This window comes from Gracilinanus agilis, chromosome 2 (assembly GCF_016433145.1).
Source record: "Gracilinanus agilis isolate LMUSP501 chromosome 2, AgileGrace, whole genome shotgun sequence".
In the NCBI taxonomy this organism is placed as follows: Eukaryota; Metazoa; Chordata; class Mammalia; order Didelphimorphia; family Didelphidae; genus Gracilinanus; species Gracilinanus agilis.
The window spans coordinates 237987220-237993745 of NC_058131.1; positions in this window are offsets into that span (position 1 = coordinate 237987220).

Sequence of the window (6526 nt, forward strand, 5' to 3'; positions counted from 1 at the left end):
CCCGCCCCTAGCCCCACCTCAGGCGAGAGCAACACATCCTCGAATGATCGATAGGTCGGGGAGGAGAGGGCGGGAGTTTGGGGGATGGGGGGAGCTGTTCTGCTCCCTGAAGGAAGGGGAAGGGCTGGGGGAACAGGGAAGAGATGCTCATCCCCGGACACTTCCCACTCCTTGTCCTCCTAGACTCCCAACCTACTCACCAGAAACACACACCCACATATTCAGCAACGCCACACACAACACACACAGAAACACCACACACACACATACACACACACACACACACAACACACACAGAAATACCCCAAGGACACACACACTCTTACTACGATTCTCATCACCTCCCCACCCCCTCTTCCTGGCGATTGTTTTTGCATTTGAGAGGTGTAGTAATGAACTGTTCCCCCACCCTGGACCAAGAGTATGGAAAACGAGGTGTTTCTAGATAGTGGGGGCCACGCTATCCTGATAGCCAGACAGGGAACGACATATGGAAGAGTCAGGCGTGCCCTCCAATTGTATTGTGCATTCCACAACTCTCACCCCAGAATCCTGGCAGGAAACCGAAGGGGGTGGGGATCGGTGGGAATTCGGGAGCAAGTCAGAAATGAACTCTTTTTGATTGGGATAATGGACAACCACTAGTCAGCCAACAAGTTTTACTGGGCAGATTAGGTGTGTGTGTGTGGGGCCCGGGGATCGAAAAATTATGCTTCTGACCCCATAGTCGGGAGAAAAAACACACAGAAAGCAACAGTTAAGTGCTAAAGTTATTGGTACTGACCATCTCAGCTCTTAAAGTAGCTTACTGTATGTAGAGCCAATGTCTTTGCCTAGGAGGAGGGTTGGGGGGGGGGGCGGGGGAAGGTGGTGGCAGGTAGAGGACCATGGCCTCGAGGGGTCCTTCTAGCTAGTAAAATTCTTTGCTTCACCTATTTCCTATACCTGGAATGCTCTCCCCAACTTGGCTTATTGAATTCCTTTCCAGCCTTTAAAGTCCAACTCAAAAACTGTCTATTGATTTCCCTGATTCCCCCAGGGCAGAAAGCACTGGTTTTTCTTGCACCCCTCAGCATAGTACAGTACCTGTAGTTTTTTTCATCTCTTGACATACATATATTGTTACTTTGTATTACAATAATCTGTATATATCCACTTAAACTTCATGAAGATAGACAGTAAGTAGCTTATCTAAACTTTGTATCTCCCAGAGCTAGCCTATATTTTGTATACATGTAGATATTGTCTCCCCAGGCCAAATTTTAAATTCAGGAGCAAGGACTGTTACTTTTTCATCTTTGAATTTTCCAAAGACTATATATTAGTGCCTGCCATGGGGCAAGAGCTAGAGACCAGTCCTGTGATTTTTATTTTATTTTTATTTTTTTTGCTACAGGCAACACCTGAGTGAAGAAACTCCATCAATGCAATGGCTCAGAAACTTGTGCTTGTTCAGTGAGAGCACTGGACACTGGAAAGATAGGTTATTTGTCTAGGTTCACACAGACCAGGGCTAGTATATCAGAGGCTAGATCTGAATTCAAATCTACTTGGTTTCCAAACCGGCTCTCTACTATTTCATGCTGCCTCTCCCTAACATACAGTTGGTGTTTAATAAATGCTTATTGATTAGTTGATTGCACATAGTAAATCTTATGAATGTTTATTGAATAAATAGAAGGCATAAGGCACAGTCAGATAGGTGGCACAATGAATAGATAGATCATGGGGCCCAGAGTCATAAAAACCTGAGTTTAAATATAGGCTCTGTCAACTTTGAAAAGCACAGAACCACTAAAGTAGTCAGAAAGAACCAATCTTTAATCAGGACAAGAGACAGTGCTCAAGATTCAGCTGCCACAAAAGAGTCAAGTGCTTAATACCACACAGAGCCAAAGCTTAGGGATTCTGGGAACAGTGTCTGGGAAAACCGGCCAAAGATGATTTTCCAGGGTGTAAAAGGGAATTCTTTGTTCTCTTTGAGTTTACACTTGTGAAAAGGAATCCTTTATTCCCTTTGTCTATTTTGAGTTAACACTTTGGTTAACAATAACTTAAGTATACCCTCCTTAGTACTAGGTGAGATTTAGAAAACTCACATCCTTAGCTGTGAATCCTTTGGATGAGAATTTAACCTTAAGAAGGTGAGAAGGTGGATCCCACAGACACTGCCCCCTGGGCAGTGCTAGACAATTTGGAAACTGTGATTGGCCCCTATGAAAAGGGGAAGGGACAAGAAGTCACCATAAAAGCAAACCCCAAACTCCCTCAGAGCAGATTGTCTTCTGGAAGTAGTCTTCTAATTGGAAATAGTCTTTGAGGGAGCTTCACTGAAGACCGTGGCTTGGATCATGGGCTTGGAGCTAGGCTTCAACTTGGACTCTGACTCCTGGACTGCTTCTTTGGGTGAGTAAAAGGCTGACTCCTTTCCTAATTTCTGAAGAGACTAGCTCCCATCTTAGAGGAAGCCTCATGGTTACTCACTACCAGCCTTCCTGGTTGAAAGCTAATTAATCTCTGCCTGGATTACCTGAAGTTGATGTTTAGGTTGATAGGATAGATAACCTCTCTAACCTCTTCACATTTCTATACTTTATTGTTTCCTCTCCATTTTGTAAATACATTTATGACTCAAGATATAATAAATATTGATGACCACATAATTTCATAAAATTATTGTCCAACCATTAACAAGGTTAAATCTATTCTAACAATAGAATTTAGGGTCTTCTATACTTTCTATACCTATACCTTCTATACCTATACCCCTTTAGGGGCCTAAAGAACAGAAAAGTATGATTGATTAGCTTTACAATGGCCACAAGGAAATGAGGAGTCTGGGGCTAGATTATTAGGGAGAGGTAGAGGCTTTACAATGGATACCATAAAGGATGATTCCAGCCAGAGGCTGGGCTACCTGGGAAGAGGTTTCTGATACATAGGGAGAAACTTCTTTTTATTTATTTTTAAGTTTATTTATTAAATTAGTTGATTTAGAATATTTTCCCATGGTTACATAATTCATGTTCTTTCCCTTCCCTCCTCCCACCCCCCTTAGGGAGAAACTTCTAATACCAAAAGGGTATTTAAGATTTGATTGTATACTAATCTTACTTAAACTGGGATCATTAAGGTTTGCTGTTCAGTCAGAGGCAAGGTCAGTGTGGGACTTCCATTAAGGAATGTACCCAAGGCACAGGGGCAAACTTGGGAGTTCCAAAAACACAGTTGACAACTCAGACACTAGCTATGTGACCCTGGGCCTTGTTTGCCTCAGTTTCTTCATCTGTAAAATGAATTGGAGAAGAAAATGGCAAATCACTCCAGTATCTTTGCCAAGAAAACCCCAAATGGGGACATGAAGAATTGGACATGCCTGGACAACAGTTATTAAAAAAATTTTTTTTAAGTTCATGAACTCTAGTTTAAGAAATCCTGCATAGGGGAATAGAAATCTGCACTACAAAGCCATAGATGATTTAGAAACTTCTGATTTACCTTTGTGTGGGAGAAGTTAGACCAGCCCAGAAGTGAAATCTCCAGGCAGTCTTTAAGTAAATAAATCTTAGAGTTGCCTAGGGCTCAGAGAGGTGGTTATTTGCCCTTGGTCACTCTACTAGTAAACTCACCCAAGTTTCCTAGATTCCAAGTACAGCACTCTATCCACTGTATTTAACTGCCTCCATAAGTACATGATTATGTTTATAGAATCTGAAGCTTTAAGAATCTTTGCTTCTCTGGAGCCTGTCAGCCCAGAAAGGGAGTTTTGTAGGCTTCCTGAGCAGCCATTCCATGGAGCTCTAGGCATCTTTTTTGTCTTCCTACAGTTCCAAAGCAGTTTGCCTCCCCTCTAGCTATACATAGCTATTAGATATACCCTGGAACAACTTCACTCCTGAGGCCAAATTCCTAAGAACAACAATCTACCTGCTTCCCTCAATGATTAATGTAAATCCACTTTTTAGCTAGGTTCAGTGGGCTAGAGCTTGGAATCTAGAAGATTCATTTTCATGACTTCAAATCTGTCCTTAGACACTAGCTGTGTGACCCTGGGCAAGACACTTAACCCTGTTTGCCTTGGTTCCTCATCTATAAAAATGAACTGGAGAAGGAAGTGACAAATTCAGCATCTCTGCTAAGAAACCCCCCAAATGGACTGACATGTCTGAAACTCATACTAAACAATATTATATCATACCCTACCCATCTGAGAGATTCTGAACCTCTCTGGCTACTCTCTTATTCCCTTATCCCCCTCAGTCCACTTCCCCCTCACCACCCTGCTCCCAAACCACTCCTTCTACTATATTCTCTGGAGTGCTTGTTCCATGGGTAACAAACTAGCTTTCATCTTAAATCTTTTTCTTTCTCCTTCACTTCATCTTGCATTCGCTGAGACCTGGCTCCATCTAGATGAGACAACTGTTTACTTGTTCCTGCATTGGTTGTACATTCAATAATACCCCCAACTTCCCAAGTATTGAGGGAGGAATTGAAATGCTTCTGTCTCCGTAGTGTTACTTCCAGGCTCTCTATGGACCACCATATTTCAATAACCTCTCTTCCTTTGAGGTTCCCTCAGTCCATATTTATAACTCAATCAGGATTCTGGTGGCCAATGCCTATGGATCTCTAGGACACTCTTTGACTTTAATGAGTTTAGTTCCTGGCTCACAGTCTTTCTGTTCTACCAAACTCCTGCCCTCACATTACAAGGCTTCAGTATGCATGTTGATGACTTTCTGAAACATCCTAACCCCCTGATTTCTGAACTTGCTCATTTCCCATGACCTACTCTTCTTTTACTATATCTCCTTCTGTCCTGCAACTTCAAACCTTATATTCTTCATTCTCACTGCAGCTTCCCTTCCCTATTTTGACCCCTTGGTGAAAACGAGTTTAACTTTACACTTTCCTCCTGAGTTCTTTGCTTTCTACCTATCAAAAAATCTTGCCCAACTAAACCTTAGTCTTGGATTGCTCTGACTGCACACTCTCTTTTCTCCTATTCATATGCTGCTGAATGAAGCTAGAGAAAACCACAGAAGCATGCTGACTAGGACCACTACAAATTATTGTTCTATAGCCTCAGTTGTCATGAGGAAAGGGTTTAATTTTAAGGGAAGGAGTCAGGAGAAAGGGGTTCTTATTGCAGCTCTAACCCAATCCATGTGCCAATGAATTAGGTGCTTCATCTAAGAGCATTTGTGTGGGTAATAATGGTTGTATTATTGTAAAAAAGTGCTTTGTAAATCTTAAAAGGCTATAAAAATGAGGTAATATATTTTATTTATCTAAACCCTTACCTTCTGTCTAAGAACTGATCCTAAGTATCAGTGAGTAATAAGGGCTAGGCAATTGGAGTTAAGTGACTTGCCCAGGGTCACATAGCTAGGAAGTGTCTGAGGTCTGATTTTAACCCAAGACCTCCCATCTCCAGGCCTGACTATCTGTTCCTGAGGTAATATATTTTATTTTATTTTATTTTAAAGTTTTATTCATTTACCAATTACACGTAATAAATTTTCACATAAGTGTTCCAAAGTTATATGATCCAAATTGTCTCCCTCCCTTCTTCCCTCCCCCCTTCCAGAGTCGACAAGTAATTCAATCTGGGTTATATATGTATTATCATACAAAACCTATTTCCATGTTGTTCATTTTTGTAAGTGAATAATCTTATGAAACCAAATCCATAAACAAACCCACACAAACAAGTGAAAAACTATTTGTTTTCATCAGCATTCCTGAGAAAATAAAAATATATTTTTAAACATTAATTAAAGCTATGTATGAGTAAGAAAAAAAAAAAAGATGAGTCTTCTTGATTCCAAACCCCTTACTTTAGCAAGGCAATACTTTTATACTTCCCTAATCAATTCACTATCCCATTTGCTACACTGGCTTTTCTAAACCTTTTATTATTCTTCAAATCTTCCAGAGCTCTCTCTCCCCCTCTCCTCTTGGCTGAGAACTTTGACTTATATTTTACTAGGGAAAAAAACCATCAGAGCTATGCTCTGAGTCTCCTCATCTCTTCACTCCACACCATAGCGAAGCGTCCCTTTATCTGCTTCACTCTTGTCTCACATTAAGAGGTGTCCCTTTTCCTTGCCAAGGCAAACACCTCAATATACCCAAGTGAGCTCACCCCATCCCATCTTCACTCACTTATCTTTGGTCTCATCTACTGGCTGCCAACGTACTAACATGCCCATGTTTCTCCTATCCTGCTAGCTATTATCCTATATTTCTTCTCCTAAACTTTGAGATAATGTAATACAACTCTCTTACTTTGCAGATGAAGAAGATGAGTCAGAAAGAGAAGTAATTTGGCCAATGTGAAGATTATACAGGTGGCCTGTGGAGATCTAAAAGTTGGTCCTCAGACTATACAAATCCAGTGATCCTCCCTCTATACCACATTGCTTTTAGCAAGGTACAAATAAATAGCTGTGTGAGTTCAGAGGGTCTAAAGGTTATCAAAAGCCGAGGAAAACTGAGGTTATTGCCAAGTCCTTTCCAA